Genomic DNA, 17,359 nt, shown 5'->3' with positions numbered 1-17,359 from the left:
GGAAAAATTCGGCGTTCGCAGCTTTAAAAATTTTTGGCAATTTTTTGAAAATTTTGTAAAAAATGTCCAAAAAAAATTCCAAAAATAAGCCCTGCACTGAGGTATGTATGCTGATTGTGAAACGATGAAAATTAATAATTTCGATACCACTACCAGGTCAAGTGTCATGCGACCAACATATACGTGGAACGGGAACATATAAATTTATTTCCTGTTTCCTCTACTTATGGTTTAAGCACTTCACGTATCCAACAACCAATTACTGTTGACAATTTCGATATCGAAAATTGGTTTTCAGGTTTGCCTAAAACTCATCCTAACGTTACCTCTACTCATTTCGAGACAAACGACTAATCAAAAATGTTATTTTGTATTTTCCTATACATCCAGCACGGTTATACCGTAACGGTTACTGTTACACATATAAAATCAAAGTTCGCAGAGTGTCCTACAAGCGCAGCTAGATGGTACAGTGTCCATTTCAGCTAAAACCAATATATAATCCATTAATGCATTCAAGTGGATTGAAAACCCATTTAGGTCTGACAATGATGATGACATCCATTTACTACGGATGCCATTAACATTTTTTTAGCTAAGCATGTTGAATATTAAATACCCTTCGATGCGGTATCACATTGGGGGGGAATGGAAAATTTGGACAATCACAATTACCATTGCAAGTAAATATTGGAATTGTTTGATTTTCGTAGATAATTTTCGCAGATCGACGAATTTTTCGTTTTATTTGAGAACTGATATGCATAATTGCTCGCAATTAGAGTTGTTGAGCAGATGGAAGACTCTAAAAAAGGAAGGCATCTACACTCGTATCTTAAGTATGTAAAAGTTGGGCGATAAATTTCAATTAAGTTTTAGGATTATTGCTTTGACTTTTCAAATAATTGGCTTAGTGAAAAAATATTTTTTTTTCTTTTTAAACCACTGCTAATAAACTAAGACAACGTTGTGTTGGGTAGGTGGGTGATCTCTCTGTTCTAAGGCTTCCTTCATAGTGTGTCAGGTGAAACTAGTCATTTTTCAGACCACTCTTTCTATCACTTCCTTGTCACAGAACTTGTTTCCACTATATTTGACGTAGACAAATTAAGAAAAACTCGTAAAACAAAAAAAAATCGAAGTTGAGCCTGGAACGAAGGGCGGATGTTCAGAAAGAAAATCTTCTAAGGATTTCAAAGATTTTCACCGATTTTTAAGGATTTCTTGTCAAATTTTGAGGATTTTTTTAAGTTTTTAGAGCAGCTTCGTAGATTTTTAGCATGTTGAGAACAAAGGGATAGGTGTGAATTCAGACACCTGAGAGTTATTTTTACATATAAGTGTGTTTGTGTTCGCTCGAGCCGAGGAGGAGTGGTTCAAACATCAAACATACAAAATTTTATCCCGAGTTATGTTACAATGCTTTTTAAACCTCAACCAATTTACTTGTTTTTGTAGGTGTGTAATAAGCCACTTTCGACCCTAGCGAAAACAAAAGCATCAAAAATCCATCACACAACTTTTTTTTTTATTTATTCTTTCATCACATTTTACATAAATACATTGTTTTCTAAGTTAATATCACCGAAAGTATCACGGATGCTGCAGGAGTTGCCCCTCTGAATCGCTATTGAAATGCGCTGCAAGAGGAAATCGAGCGATCTATTCTCGCCTGTCTTCTTCTTCATAAGGATACCCAACTTCTTGAGGAAAATTTGTGTTTCGGGCCCGACGGCGCCAAAAGTTTCGAAAGTTAGTGGCGTGAACTCATAGTGTTGTTTGAGGTTTTAGTAATTATTGTGCTTAGCTCGCTCAGCTTGGTCAGCCGCAGATCCACATTGCGCCGATGTCAGGTTCAAATAAGAAGAAGCGGTTGTATTGACCACGGTAACGTCCCATATTAAAGATCTACCACGGCTCCAAGGATAGCACGTTAAGCCGTCTGGTCTTTTGCCATCACGACGAGAGAGTCCGTAAGGTTCAAGGTCGGTGGGAACACCCGCTGAACTGAAGGCCATCGAAAATATTTTGTTTATTTCGGCATGTTGAGCGTATTTACCCTTCGTCTTGTTACAAGTGAGTGCGTGGTAACCCTTGGGATCGACCATTTCGCCGCAGATGCATTGATGCGGTTTGCATACTTTGGTGCCAAGACGTAGCGCGACCGCGATCCTAGCTGAGTCGTTATCCAGCAAGAGACCTAATTGATGGGATGGAACTGCTTGAAGCCACTTTGAAGATGTTTTAGATGATGACGCAAGCAGTCGGGCCCGATTGGTAGGTCCACTAGTCGAAATTAACTCAGCAAGAAAAGCTTTACATCGGAGATTGTCCCAGGCTCCTTGTACCATTTTTGTTTCCAGAGTCGCCGGAGTCCATTCAGCTGGGTAAGCCTCCACCAAGGCTACAAAATCTGTGTCGATGATGTGCACGTTTGATTTTGCCAGGATGCGGTCGGAAATTGCTTCTGATTGGAACATCGAGGAAAAATATGCGGAAAAAGCCAAATCGACGGTACTTCTGATGCCCAGACCAGACAACGCCAGTGGTAGAGTGGCTTGTCTCCATGATGTGTCGTGAATTTTGTTGTTCGTAATGGTTTCCAGCGTACTCCGATAGAATTCGTCGATTTCAGTTAATCGGGATTCATGTGTAAAAGTCGGGCTGGTGCGAAGCAAATACTGGAACCTTGGTGATGACAGCGAACACCGGAGTAGACGCAGAGCTGGGTGAGTATCCAACAACGGGAGTCGCGAGCATAGTGTTTTCACTGTGTCCAGACCGGAAGATAAGGCCTCATCTAGTCCTTCATCCAAAATCGGCGCACCAAGCAGTTTGAAATTAGCAGCATCAATTAATCTGATTCCCGGCAGCAGAACATTCAACTTTTCAATCATTTCTTCCTTAGCCTCTGGCGATGAATTGATGAAGTAAACTTCACACAACTCGGGATAAAACATGAAGTCACTCTTTCTTTTGATTATGGACCTCGGCCAAGCCTTGGATCAACAAACTTCACTAGAAAACTGCACTTTTTAACTTTGTATCCCTTGTCATGTAAATAACTGTTGATCTTTCTGTTTAACGTTTAACGGCTCAACATATTCAATTCGATGACCAGTCTCGCCTCTCACGACACATACTTATTAAAGAAGCCTGATGGAATCAGAGTTCCCACGGCTTAGGAAAGCTCCTAAAATTAGGAATTTTAGGAAATTTTAAAGGCAATTTTAGGAGTATTTTAGGAGATTTGGAAGGTAATTTTAGGAGAATTTTAGGAGGAATTTTTTAAAATGTGGGAAAGGTTGTATATGTATTTTCCGGAGGAATTTTTGCTCTGTTTCTCTGTTTCTCATACACTTCGTAAAATACTGAAAATGTTTAAGAAAATTGACAAAAAGTTATTTTTTTTTTGTCAAAACATATTTTTCCTTATGTAGTTTAATAATTGAAACTTTTATGATTTCCTCTTTTCTGACGCCAGTCTCGACTAGCCAGCAACTGATCCTTTATCAGGTTTTTCTTGTCGACTGCGCCTTTCGAATTAACAAGATTCACCATAATTTTGTTTCCATCATTTATCAGCTCTTGTGCACTAAAAAGTTTTTTTCTACTGGATCTGGAGAGATTTCTCGATATCGGAAAGTTTTTCTGAACTCGATTTTTTTTTGTGAAGATGCTTTATTGAGATTATCTTCCGCCTCTTAAGAAGTAGTACCTTCTCGACTTTTTGTTGTTCGAGAAAAGTAAAGTACATTGGAGCACATCTGGAAAATACGTCGATTCATTAGGAAGTCAGTGACGTTTATATTATTCAATGTGTCCTTAAACGTTCGAAGTGACACGATAGTCGCATCTTCTAACAAACTGCGATCCTCGATAATGTATTTATTTTCGCTAAATCCACGTTCAGGATCGCTATTTGCATGACTCAAAGAAAGGAGTGTTTTCGCAAGTTGAGTCAGGTTCATACAGAAGTTCAAATTCATTGCCGCATAATTTTGCTGTTTTTACCGTTTTTAGTTTTTCAGTATTATTAAAAAATTTCTTCGAGAGTGTGAGCTCATTTTAGGAATTTTAGGAGTTTTAGAAGATTTTAGGAGATTTTAGGAGGATTTGGTCCATTTTATGAATTTTAGGAGGAGTGGGAACTCTGAAGCATAAATGCATACAGTCGACATTTTTTCTTTCAATCTATCTTGGACTAAATTTTAGAGAAATGAACAATATGAACGTGGGAAAGATTCCTTTATTTTATTGTCCCGCCCTGAAAGTTGACCATTACAGAGTAGTTGGTTACATGAAGAATACTTTGGGGCCACTTTACGTGAATTTATTTGTGATATTCAACTTTCTCGCATGGGGCTTTCTGTTACGTAAGTCATTAATTCGGAAACAGTCTTGTAATACTTGTAAACTCACCCGTGTCGATTTTTTTAAACAACTTGCTTCGATAACGGTTTTTCGATAAGCGTAGTTGTATAACTCTCCAATGGAGAGTCTCCAACTCCACCTGTCCAAAAGACAGCACAAACACTTGTGAGCTTTCTGTTATCTCAAAACGGTTCTCTCACGTAATGAATTACTTTCGCAGCATCGAATGTAATCCGCTATTATCAATATCCAACATTTCAGCGTAGTATTTACTAATTGCACTTAATTGAATAGGAAAAACCAATTTCAATCAGCAGTACTTTTAGATTCATGTGGCTGTTGGTTCCAGTAGAAACTTATTGTAGAAAAAAAAAGTTTGTTCTCATTTACCATTTTTTTCTTCCTATGCACACAATTCTACCAACATATAATACTTCTCCCCGTAGCCATAGAGCATACAACTACATCATGAATGTATTTAACAACCAAGCTCATATTTATTCAAATTTTGCTGCAAAAAGCTACATGGCAAAGAAACAGATACCTAGAAGAAAACAGAATTCACCAGAGCAAGTTTAAATTAGTGCCACAAAACCGAACTCAAACCAAACGTGTCTTTACTTTTGCTAGAGTTTCAGAATTTAGTTTCAACTTCTGTGTACGAGAAGAAATATCTCAAACTGAAAGTGAAAAAAAAAGATTGAAATAAAGTTGAAGATGAATGAAAAGTAACGAGATATGCAACGGTGGTTCTCATGTGTTTGAAACATTCTCATCTGCACTTTCGTTCAGCGAAAATTGATTTCACCATCAAAATATGGAATGAATTTGCTCAAAGATGCTTAATGTGTGTACTGCAAAAAAGGGGTTCCGTTTGCATAATCAACACCCTTATTATAACCGAGTAAATGAGAAAAGCACCACCACCGCCATGGATGCTACAATACAGAAATATCAAATACGGTTCTCTTGCTCCACAAATGTGTACATCGGCGTGTTAACAGTTAGTATCCCGCATTTATCGTGCATGTTAACGACAGATAATCATACATCATTTCATCGTTGACCTTCCTCATTATATATATATGAACCGAAAAATCGTCGTCCTATAATTCACTCTCTTATTTCGAATACATTTTTTGATTCCAACAAAAACCGACAAACTGACTAATTTATCACTCGTATTTGCTTGACATAATTTGTTAGACAAACACTTGAATAGAATGGAATTGAAACACTTTTCTGGTTGATGTGTACCATGATGGGTTGGTTATACCATGGAGATATAGCACGACGATGTACGAAAATGGATAAGATTATTATTAAGTGGTAAAGGTTAAAAGGCGTCATCGGTACAACTGTGCTGATAAAGATAGTGGAAATGAATGAATGACTGGAGCAGGAACATTGTGTACCGAAAAGGGTTCTTTCGTAATATTTTGATGAGCAGTAGAATATATAGAGCTCTCAAGGACTAATTAGCATTCACCAGCAATGCCATTTTCAATATTAGATAGGAGGTGTATATAAGTACATGCATGCTCCCGCCAATAGTAATAATATTGTGAAAGCTTGTACTTTCGCTTCACAACGGTGATTATAAATTCACTGGCTTTTTGTTTGCTGTTTGTCGCAGTCAAATGTTACTCGGAAAATTTTGACAATCAATTAATGGAAAGACCGAGAATAATTTAATTTCGAAATGTGGTCGATTGTGTTACGCTGCACAGTTTTGCCGAAACGTATACATAACTGCTTAAACTTGAGAGCGCTAATCCTAATGTGGTTACACATTCAGCCTTTGCATTCATGCTTGAGCGGTGCAATTCTCGCAAATGGAAGGACCTTCACGGGTTTATTTGTTTGAATTTTGCCATATAGAATTAACCTTTCAGACGTGGCAGAAGTGTCGCGATATAATGACTAACAAATCGTTGCTTCTTTTGTTCAAAGCGTCACCTAATGTTTGATACATAATCTTGTACTTCATTTCACTTCCACTTTGACATACATTTTATCGTGTCCGGAGCGTTAGCGGAGGACTTGAAGCAGTCTAACTTCCAAAAAAAGAACGAAGAAAATTTTTTGAGACGCGGAAATCATGTCCGGAGCGTTAGCGGAGGACTTGACGCAGTGTAACTTCCAAAAAAAGAACGAAGAAATTTTTTTGTGACGCGGCAACTATATATAGGCGAGAATTTAAGTTTCTTTCCTTTGGCCTGTATCACCACAAATCCTATTCTATCTTATTCTCGCTTCAAATACGAGCAAAACGAGCTATCACTCGACTATGTATGTTTAAAATTGCCGGAGATACATCGTTTTGAAATTGGCACTTTTCATACAAAATACACCAAATTGACTTTTCCCAAACAATCAAAATCTTACTCTGTATGTTTCTATCTATCTATCGACGGACGATCTCGGAAACTAGTCAGCTAATCTCCATGAAATTTTGCAGGAACCTCAGGGTGGGCATAAAAATGAAAATGTGATACGCCATTACCCCAGGAAAAACCAGAATTTTGTTTTATTGGCCTCGAAGTGGTTTCTGAGTGTGGTTTTAGAGGGTCGGGAACGCGTTTTTGGCTGTAGCTTAGGTGTATTGAAACCTACAGAGGCGTGCGACCCATCAAATGAAAGGTATTCGTAACACGATTCGAACAAAAAAATAATTAAAAAAATCGGCTCAGATTCGTTTGAACTAGAGTGATTAGAGTGACCAAATTTTGAGCTACTCGAGCGTAGGATGAAAGGACTAATATTTTTTTGGGTTATGAAAGATTTTTATTTATTTATTTATTTATTTATTTCGTCAATGGCATCCGCCCCCTGACTACTTGCATTTTTACTTTTACAATAAAAGAACAGAAAAAGATTATACATGTCAAGTTGAATGAAAAAAAATAGAACAAAAACATAAATAAAAACATTCACCAACGTCACATAGGAGTGAGTCACGTCTCGTTTGACCAATAACCAGAAAGTCGTCAATAGATCGTTTTCTGAGCCACCTGGAAATGAACGGTTAGTGGTTAGTGGGAGCCAGTCGACTAGACTGGCTCGATTCGGCACAAGTCGATAAGACTCGGAGTTAAGTCGTGAGACCACTTTTTAAAGTCGTGAGACCTAAATAACCTAATCGATACCGATTAGAAAAAGAACCATAGGTCCAGCATATTTGCAAGTGAAATGAAATCAGTCATGACATTTTGATCTTACCATTCAATTTGATTGGAATCTTCAACATTCTAACAGTCGTTTTGAATGAGTTCCGCGGCATACCCTGAAACCAAAGCTGTGAGAAACGGTTAAATTCCAAGCACATGTTATTTATTGGTTCATGGTAACCATACTTAGTCCTGTGTTCATCGACAATGAGTAGATCGTCAGCTCGAGTGGGACGAGGATTTAGAGTAATTCTTCTCGTTATTTCAAATGAATCAAGACCACCACTTAAAAGGTCAAAAGTAAACAATGCACAGGCATTTATCCTGCGTCTAGCAAGCGGTTCAATGTCGATGGAGCAACATCTGTCAATGTAAGGTGGAAGTTTATAGTTCTCGTCACGTCTCACTGATCGTCTGAGTGCAAACATCAAAAACTTCTTCTGAATCGATTCAATCCTATCAATGAAAGTTTCTTGATACGGGTGCCAAACGACCGAAGCATATTCCAGATACGAACGCACATGTGCGAAATATAAACTCTTCAAGGTTTTGACATTCTTAAACTCCTTACAAGTCCTGATGACAAAACCGAGCATCGAATAAGACTTAGCGATTACGTATTCGACGTGTTTACCAAAGGTCAGTTTTTCATCCATGAGAACTCCTAAGTCTTTCACCAGTTTCAAGCGAGTCACCACAGTATCGTTGATAGAGTAATTGAATTCAATCTTTGACCTTTTGCGAGTGAAAGACATCACATTGCATTTTCTTACGTTTAAATAAAGCTGGTTGACTTCGCACCACCGTAAGAACCTGTTCAAATCTCTCTGAAGAGCAGTAGCATCAAGTACAGTTTTGATCACTTTGAAGATCTTCAAATCGTCTGCATACAAGAGATGAGTAGAGGAAGAAAAAACTTTCGTGACATCGTTCATGAACAATATGAACAGAAGAGGGCCGAGATGGCTACCTTGAGGAACGCCAGACGTCACATTAAAAGTCATAGATGACCACCCAGACAACTTTACGAACTGTGTACGTCCGCTTAGATAAGACGCAATCCACGCCAACAACTCAGAATGAACTCCAAACTTCTTCAATTTGAATAAAAGAATTGAATGCTTAACTCGGTCAAAAGCTTTTTGGAAATCAGTGTAAATGACATCTAGCTGATGTTTAGACTCCATGACTTTAGTCGCATGACTTACAAACTCCACTAAATTCGTCGCTGTAGACCTTCGTTTCATAAAGCCATGCTGAGATTTCGAAATCACGTGATTAAATTTCTCGGTTAAGATTTTAGTTACGACGGCTTCGAACAGTTTTCCAATAGTTGGCAGAATAGCAACACCTCTGTAATTTTCTACGTCACTCCTAGATCCACTCTTGTAAATCGGTGTAATATACGACGATTTCCATCTCGTAGGAAACTTACCAGTTGCGAGTGATGAGTTAAAAATGCGGAGAAGTGGATAAGACAGACTATCAGCGCAGTTCTTCAAAAGAACGGGTGAGATTTTGTCAGGCCCTTCGCCCTTACTGGTGTCAATACCACGTAAATGGCTCACAACATTTTCAATAGTAAAAGAAATCGATCCAACATCAACAAGTTGATCAATGTGGTAAAAATTACGGGACAGGTCTGATTCACTCTCGTTATCAGTAACATAGACACTTTGAAAGAACTCGGCGAATAAACTACAGGATTCAATAGGACTGGAAGATTTTTTATCTCTTTTACGCATCGTTGAAGGATAGCCTACAGTTTTCTTGCGCGACTTCACAAACGACCAAAACCTTGACGGATCCGATGTCAGATAGAGAGTTACTTTCTTCGGCAAAGTCTCAGAGTTTTACGAGTAGAAAAGAATAGAATTTGCGAAAAATGTCGAAAGTTGGAAATGGGTGGGTCAATTGGGGTTTTGGAGATATTTCTTGAATGGTGGCAGATAGAGAATTACTTTTTTCGTCAAATTTTCGAATTTCGTCAAGTTTTCGATTTTCGGCAAATTTCCGAATTTCGTCAAATTTTCGAATTTCGTCAAATTTTCGAATTTCGTTAAATTTCGTCAAATTTTCGAATTTCGTCAAATTTTCGATTTTCGTCAAATTTTCGATTTTCGTCAAATTTTCGATTTTCGCCAAATTTCCAAATTTTGCCAAATTTCCGAATTTCTGTTATAAACTGTTATAAAAAGCAGTGTTGTAAAACTTCTAAAACGACTGATATCCCAACAAAAATCTCTTCGAGAAAAGTGTGACGCAGTCTATGAAGTACAATTTCTAAAATGAATGATATCGCTAGAGTTGACGCTTTCAACTTCGTTACGCAAAAATTAAATTTTACACCCAATTTTAGTTCAAACAAGCTGGCTTAGTTTTACTCATCATCTGCCAAATAATTTTTACCAAAAAAAAAATTGACTGGAAACAACCAAAATTTTACCAAAAAAATCTGCGTCGCAAAGTGGCAAATGTTCAGGAACAGACCAGCAAGAAAATTTATCTGCCACATGCGACGCAGATTTTTTTGGTAAAATTTTGGTTGTTTCCAGTCTAAATTTTTTTTTGTAAAAATTATTTGGCAGATGATGAGAAAAACTAAGCCAGCTTGTTTGAACTAAAATTGGGTGTAAAATTTAATTTTTGCGTAACGAAGTTGAAAGCGTCAACTCTAGCGATATCATTAATTTTAGAAATTGTACTTCATAGACTGCGTCACACTTTTCTCGAAGAGATTTTTGTTAGTACATGGAATGTACAAGACTTCATTACCCTGAATTTTGGTTGATGGTCTGTTAAAATCGATCTTCAAACGACGCCCACGCGTTGCATACTTCAGACAATAGATGGATGACCTGACCATGAATAGATGGATGATTGCTGATAAATTGAGCTTGTAGGTTCTTCCAAATCTTACCAAGAGCGGAATCATTCCAATTAATGTTCACTTAAAATTTCTGAGTTTCTTTGATCCGAAAGACACAACGAACTTGTGAAACAAGTAGAAACTCCGAATATTGGAGAAAATGTTCGCATTTCTAATTGAATATCTACAACATCCATGAACGAAAAAGTGGTAGTTGCACTCTGAAATTAGTTTTTAATTTGTAGCAACGATAATCACAACAAAGGCGACATTATGAAGCAGTAGCGGCAATATCTTCAGTGGCATTCATTGAGTTATTTTTTGAAATTAGATTCCGTAAACTATAGTCTAGCATAGCAGTTTCGTCGTATTTATTTACTCTTGAAATATTCATTCATTGAATTGTTAATGTCGACGGAGAACAATGTAAATTTCACTTTGTTTTTCAGTTCATAGTTTATTCTTTCTGCTTTAAATTAAAAGCTATCATCATCTTCATCGTTCACTATGAACGCCGTGGTATATTGTATTATTTGGGCTACACGCGTCCATATCATAGCTCCTCCAGAATATTATTTTTGAAATTAATAAATTGCAAAATTTCTAATTAAAATTTATTATTCGAAAGTTTTCTTTGTTCACACATTATGGTAAAGATGAAGTTCCCGGAAATGTATGGAACGTGGAATGGCATTTTCATTTCAATATTTATAAAATGATAGAAAGATTTCCGAAAGAGAAGTTCAATTCCAACCATCTCTCTGTTCTGTTCATATTATTATTACTCTGCATTCATGTTGTTGTTCTTTTTTTGCCAATGCCACGGCTGAGTAGAGTAAACCAGGCAGTAAACTAGCGGCCTGAATTATCTAGTAGCCTTATTTTTTACGAATAAAATTATTCAATCTATGCCAGTGTGCATTTGAGTTCATTCTCATACAGTGTATTAGGTCCCTTAATTGACATTTCAAAAATGAACCGCTCCTGCCAGGTTTACTTTTACTCTGCCGTGCCAACGCGGATTGATGCTTACTTAATGAATTTCTGTTGTAATTTAAACTTTGATACCACTCCTACTTTTGCATGATACATTTGTAAGAAATCATTATTTTATATGAATAAGGTACCCAAGAAGCGTAAGTCGTACGTCAGAAAAACATTCATTCCATTTTCTTCAATGAAAGTAGATAAGTAGGTATGGTCAGTCCATACAAGTCGGAGCACATACGGATTTGCATGGCGCCACCTCAAACGAACTCATTTCTAGTGGAAATTTGCACTAGAAATGAGTTCGTTTGAGGTAGCGCCATGCAAATCCGTATGTGCTCCGGCTAGAACAAATTTGAACGTTTGGCCATACCTATCTATTTACTTTCATTGAGTTTCTTAATATGTGAAAGAGCAGTCAGCGCACAAAAAGCTGTCTTTACTTCATCGTAATATTTAACAGATTTTTTTGTGTGTGTAAACGAAATTGCAGTTGAAAACGTGGAAGAGAAATAAACTTTCTTTTTGTTGTCGTGTTTCGTTAATAATAAAGCACAGTTGTGTTGTGCGCTGGTGTACATATATCGCCCGCGTAATATAGTAAAACGTTTCGCTGAAATTGTTTCTTAAGCTTTTTGAATAGCAACAACATGTCTACACACACACAGCCATTTATGCGTAATGTCGAATCTCGATATTTCTTATTCATTTTCGTTTAACAGTTATGTTACATTTTTGAGACGCGAATGTATCCTTTTTGGATTCTCTCATTTGCCATTAGCATGAATTATTCAAGGTCGTAAAAGTGCGTAAAAAACGAGAAGAATTGTAATATAACGTACATGGAACCATTGTTTTTGCGCTCGGTAACAGTTAGATATATGCGAATTTTCACCATTTTTTACAGTGCTGAAAATCTCGTTTCGTAATATTTTATGCAAATCTTAATTTACAATGATGATATTACACAGTGAAGACAATAACAAGCGTGTGGCTGCATGAAAATTGAATCCGATACTTCCTTTGCTTTAAGTATCGCGCAAGGTTTGACACTAAATCTTGTACTTCTTTAGCTTTACGATTCGTTTTGCTACTACTGTTATAATAAGGAAATATTTTTATCTTCCATGTGTGACTATTTCATACATTACTCGTTTCTGTATATAAACTCTAAGACATACGTTAATTCTGGTTTTCTAGGGATATAATTCTATTATTACTCTTCTAGGGTAAATTTTATTTCCGTTTTTTATTTTGAAGAAAAAAACCAGTGACCCGACGGAGATTCGAACACGGAACCTCCGACTTATGAACAAACTACGCTAACCATTTGACCACAGAGTCTTCGGGTATATCAGATATACATACCCTCATGATTGTCTTATGCCGCATTGTGCGACACAATTTATAAAGTATATAAGCAACATGTACTGCAAAATGTGTCGCGTGTATGTGTGAATGCCATGTTGGAATTCGTTTAGAGCGAAAAATAATCAAATTTTGATGAAACGGATACTCTTCATTCAAAAATTTCTTCTTTTTTTGTTTTACCTCAAGATTTCTGTAAATTATTTAGTGTTCCGATTGAACTTATCTGCCGAGAAATATGCCATCGCAAATGTGGTGTAAAAATGTGTAAAAAAGCGTAGGGTCTCAGTGCTCAGCAGAAATTCGTACGAATGAAAATCAACTTACGATAAAGAGATGAGCATAGTTTATTTGCAATTTATTTTAATAAAATGAATAAATAAAAAAAAATGTTTGGTGCGGGAAGAGAACTCACGACCTCATGCATAAAAAGTTCACGCTCTAGCCAATTCGGCCACTGAGATTGATGATTCCACTTAGTTTTGTTGTCATGAAACCCCACATGTATGTAGAACATAAAAGCAATGAACATAGATGCTCGCATAGATGTGTTAGTAAGTCTGTCGCAGGTAGTCCGATCAATTTAAAAAGTGCACGACGAAATGTCGCGTGTGTATGTTTAGAACGAAAAATAATCAAATTTTGACTAAACGGATTCTCGTTATTCAAAATTACGTTGTTTAGTGTTTTATATCAGGATTTCTGTAACGTTATTAGTTTTTCAATTGTACAAATATCTGCCGAGAAATGTGTCATTGCAAATCAATATGACAAAAAGGCTAAGGTCTCGGTTTACAGCAGATATTCATTCGAATGAAAATCTACCTACGATACCGGAGATCAGTTTATTTACAATTTTTTGATAGAAAATTGAAAAAAAAAAAAAAAACAAACAAAAATGTTCGTTGTGAGAATAGAACTCACGATCATGTGCATAAAATTGACGAGCTCTAGCCGATTCGGCCACCGAGACTTACGATTATTTAGACACCTGGGGTTATAACATTCGCCTTCGGCTCATGCAATAACTCCCCCAGTGTCTAAATAAACATGTAGACAGAGGTGAATAATCTACTATAACTTTTGCCTTGAAGATGAAGGATGCGTTAAAATTTATTTTTTTACTGTTGAACCTGATGGAGTGGGTTCGATGTTGAAATTGACCATATGACGATAATCGTGATAACCCGATGTTCAGGGATGTTATTCAATTTTCTGGTCACAAGTAAAAACACGTTTGTTTAAATTGTCGACGTTTCGCCAAAATTTATTGGCATCTTCAGGACTAACGATACTGCAAAAAAACAAAATTTTGCAGTTCGTAACTTAAATCAAGACAATTCAAACTTTCTATCGTTATTAAACTTACACAAAATTGTAATAAAAGCGAGCGATGAAAATTATATCGCGTATCTATTCTCAACGGGAGTCGAAATTGAAAAGAGAAAAAACTTATCAGAAATGAGTCATGTCACATATAATCGAACTAACAGAGAAGTGTAGAGAAAACACTTTGTCAACATAAACGGTTAGCTAATGAAATTTAGCGGCAAAAACAAAACTCTTCTCAATTCAAATTCAAAAACTCTACGTCCCATAAGCTATTGTAGACCTTACTTATGTTCTCGGCATCCTTCCTGAAATTCATTGAATCACTCGTGAGAATGTTCAGTGATTCCAAAATCTGTCTTTTGAACTTGTTCGGTTCGACCATCAAAATTGAAACTTTGTCGAAATCCGGAGCATGACCATCTTGGAAATGACGAACTAAAGCTGTCTGTCCTTTGCTAGCATCCTTACATTCGTTCGATTTAGTGATGTCAGAACTGTGTTGCTCCATCCTTTTCTCGACTTTGCCCGTTTGACCAATGTACGAAAGCTTGCATCGATTCACAGAAAAACCATCTCCCATACACGGGATCTTGTAAACGACGTTGCATTTCTCGTGAATTGTGCATTTGTCTTTCAACGCTGTGAAATTAACACTATTCGTCTTGAAAGGTTTATAGCCAACTCGTAACCCATTTGTGCCTTCACACAAAATGTTTCCAATAGCCTCAGTTAAAATTTATGTGAAAATATTTAATGACAAGTACACCTCAAGGGGAAGTTGTAACTGGACTTTGGTATTATCTAAATTAGCTAAAGACCATCACTCATTGTTCGTTGTCAATAACAGACGATTAGCTCTACACATGATGAAAAGGTAGTGGCCAAAGCTTTGTAGCTCAAAAACACATTTGGGAGTTGGCTTCAAACACCGAAAACATGCCGAGTTATGGAGTTCTTTTCAGATATATGAAAGCTACGTAGTCATGCGGGGTGTCGTTGTAAAAGGTAATTGCGAGTACTTTCGGGCAGATAGGGTCTTATTGGGTTTAAAATTCACCTACAGCAGTTATATATAGTTGATATGAGCAGTTGAATATAGAGTGAAAATTTGGCTAATTCGGAGAACTTGTAACCACGACAGAGTAAAGTTAACCAGGCAGGAGCGCTGATTTGACTAGGGACCTGAATAATCTAGTAGCCCTAAATTTTTTGCGAATAAAAGTTTTCGATTTATGTCAGTGTTCATTTGAGTTCATTTTCATCCAGTGTATTAGGTCCCTTATTTGACGTTTCGAAAATGAACCGCTCCTGCCTGGTTTATTTTACTCTGCCGTGGTTGTAACGGTTCTTCTGTAACCTAAAAACACAATGATTGGTACTGGCTTCAGCTTTCCAACGACACTATCCATGGGTATGGATAGTGAGGCGATGAATGTACCTTTGAAGTGTAAATTTGAGAGTAGGTTACTCTACTCGAACATCTACGAACACTGAACAAATTTTATCTAAAATAATTTTTATAGAACATGTGAGGCTGCTGACGCTTCTAACTTACATTTTCTATATGAACGAACATAGCTCATTGTAATAGTATTCGTCCTTGCTTATAAGTTTGTTGTTTCGGCAAGTGTGAGTTTTTCGGAATGAGCCGAAGGCGAGTGGAGTCATCGCACAAGCCAATTACATTACATATTTTACATCTTCGGTAAGTGCATTTAAACTGTCAAAAACAGTGATGGTAAAAGTGCATAAGAATGTAAAGTAATGAAAACTGTTACTGTCGGCTGTTATCTGTTATCGACAACGACAGCAAAAATAAACAAAAAGCTCTGACTTATAAGGTCTTATATAGCAAAAAACATGTTCAAAACAAATGAAAAATTTCTGCAATCAATCTCGGAAAATCTTCGATCAAATGAAGTAATAGATCAGATAGTAAAACTGCCATCTGTGACAGGTTTAAAAACTTCTTTAAAAAGTTCCGTTCAAAAAAAAATCATCGAGAAAATTGTTTATTTCATCGCTCAAATGTAGGGTACGAATTGCTGTTGAAATGAAAGTATACTTTCACTTCCTTGACCGCAAATAAATTGTTTTAAAATCGCTATAAAGGCGTAAAAGTAGACCATTCACTATTGTTATTTCATCGATTGAACAATGAACGTCTTTATAAAAAAATGTGAGGTAAGATTCATTGATTCAACGAAAAATCGCTTACAGCAAAGCAATTAAATATTTCCTGAAAGAGAAAATTATGAAAACATAATTTCTTAGCATTTTATCAGAAAAAGCACATAATACACCGCACCAATGTATAGATATAGATAGAATGTGTGTGTAGCATGTAGAAATTTCGTAAAGGCACCATCGGGAATAAAATTGAAAACATTTTGCAGGAGGAAAGAAAGTAAGAAAGGAAAAAAAAATAAACCGAACCGAACCCCTTCACATAAAGATGCATTGATTTCATTGAAATAAGTTGTGAGTAATTCGTTTTTATGCTTATATAAGCAATATTGAGGAGTTTAGATGGAGGAAATAGGTTTTTTATTAGTTTATACTTTATTTCTTATTTATTTAGATATGTACATTATACTGTTCGCTTTGATGTTCAACCATTTGGAAAGAATCGATGTTAAAGACTTTTCAGATATGAGATGTTGTGTTGTATGTTGGTGGGTTGTGTGTACGGAATGTATTGTGCAAAGAAAAGAAAAAAAAATACGCACAGCTAAATTTTGAACGTTTCTGGTGTGGGGTAATAAATAAATTACCTTACAGACTTACAGTTAATGTTGTAAACGGTTTGCGGAATCAATTATTTGCATTGTTGCAGAAAATATCCCAGACAATATCTCTCTACGTACTCGAAAGGTTTCATGCATGCTAAATACAATATTATGATGTACGTTGAAACGGTTGAAACGGCGGAAGTATCAAGGTTTGAGTATGGAGCCATCGAGTTATACTCCCGGTGTATCAGCATAATAATGGAGAATATTAACATGAATTGGCTGTTTAAAATCGAAAATTGAATGCAGTGATTGAGATTTATAATTGCCGTTCGGGAAAATGGTTTATAATGAAACTTTTGACGATGATGATGTTATAATTAAAAAAAAAAGATAAATTTGGTTGTCTAGTCAACAAATCCCGAATATCGTAATGTCAATTATGGAAAAGAAACGGATTAAAAGTTTCATTTAACCATCCCTGACGTCGGAAAATGAATAATTTAATAATGACTGCATCAAGTACC

General features: G+C 36.4%; 1 long non-coding RNA gene across 1 annotated transcript in view; it reads left to right on the top strand.

The window, feature by feature from the left end:
• The window catches only part of LOC119082779, a 322,328-nt gene that overhangs the window by 181,845 nt on the left and 123,124 nt on the right, over nucleotides 1-17,359 (top strand). The gene's annotated exons all lie outside the window — the stretch shown is intronic.

This window comes from Bradysia coprophila, unplaced genomic scaffold, assembly GCF_014529535.1.
Source record: "Bradysia coprophila strain Holo2 unplaced genomic scaffold, BU_Bcop_v1 contig_476, whole genome shotgun sequence".
NCBI lineage: Eukaryota > Metazoa > Arthropoda > Insecta > Diptera > Sciaridae > Bradysia > Bradysia coprophila.
This window is presented reverse-complemented; position numbering and strand designations above follow the sequence as displayed.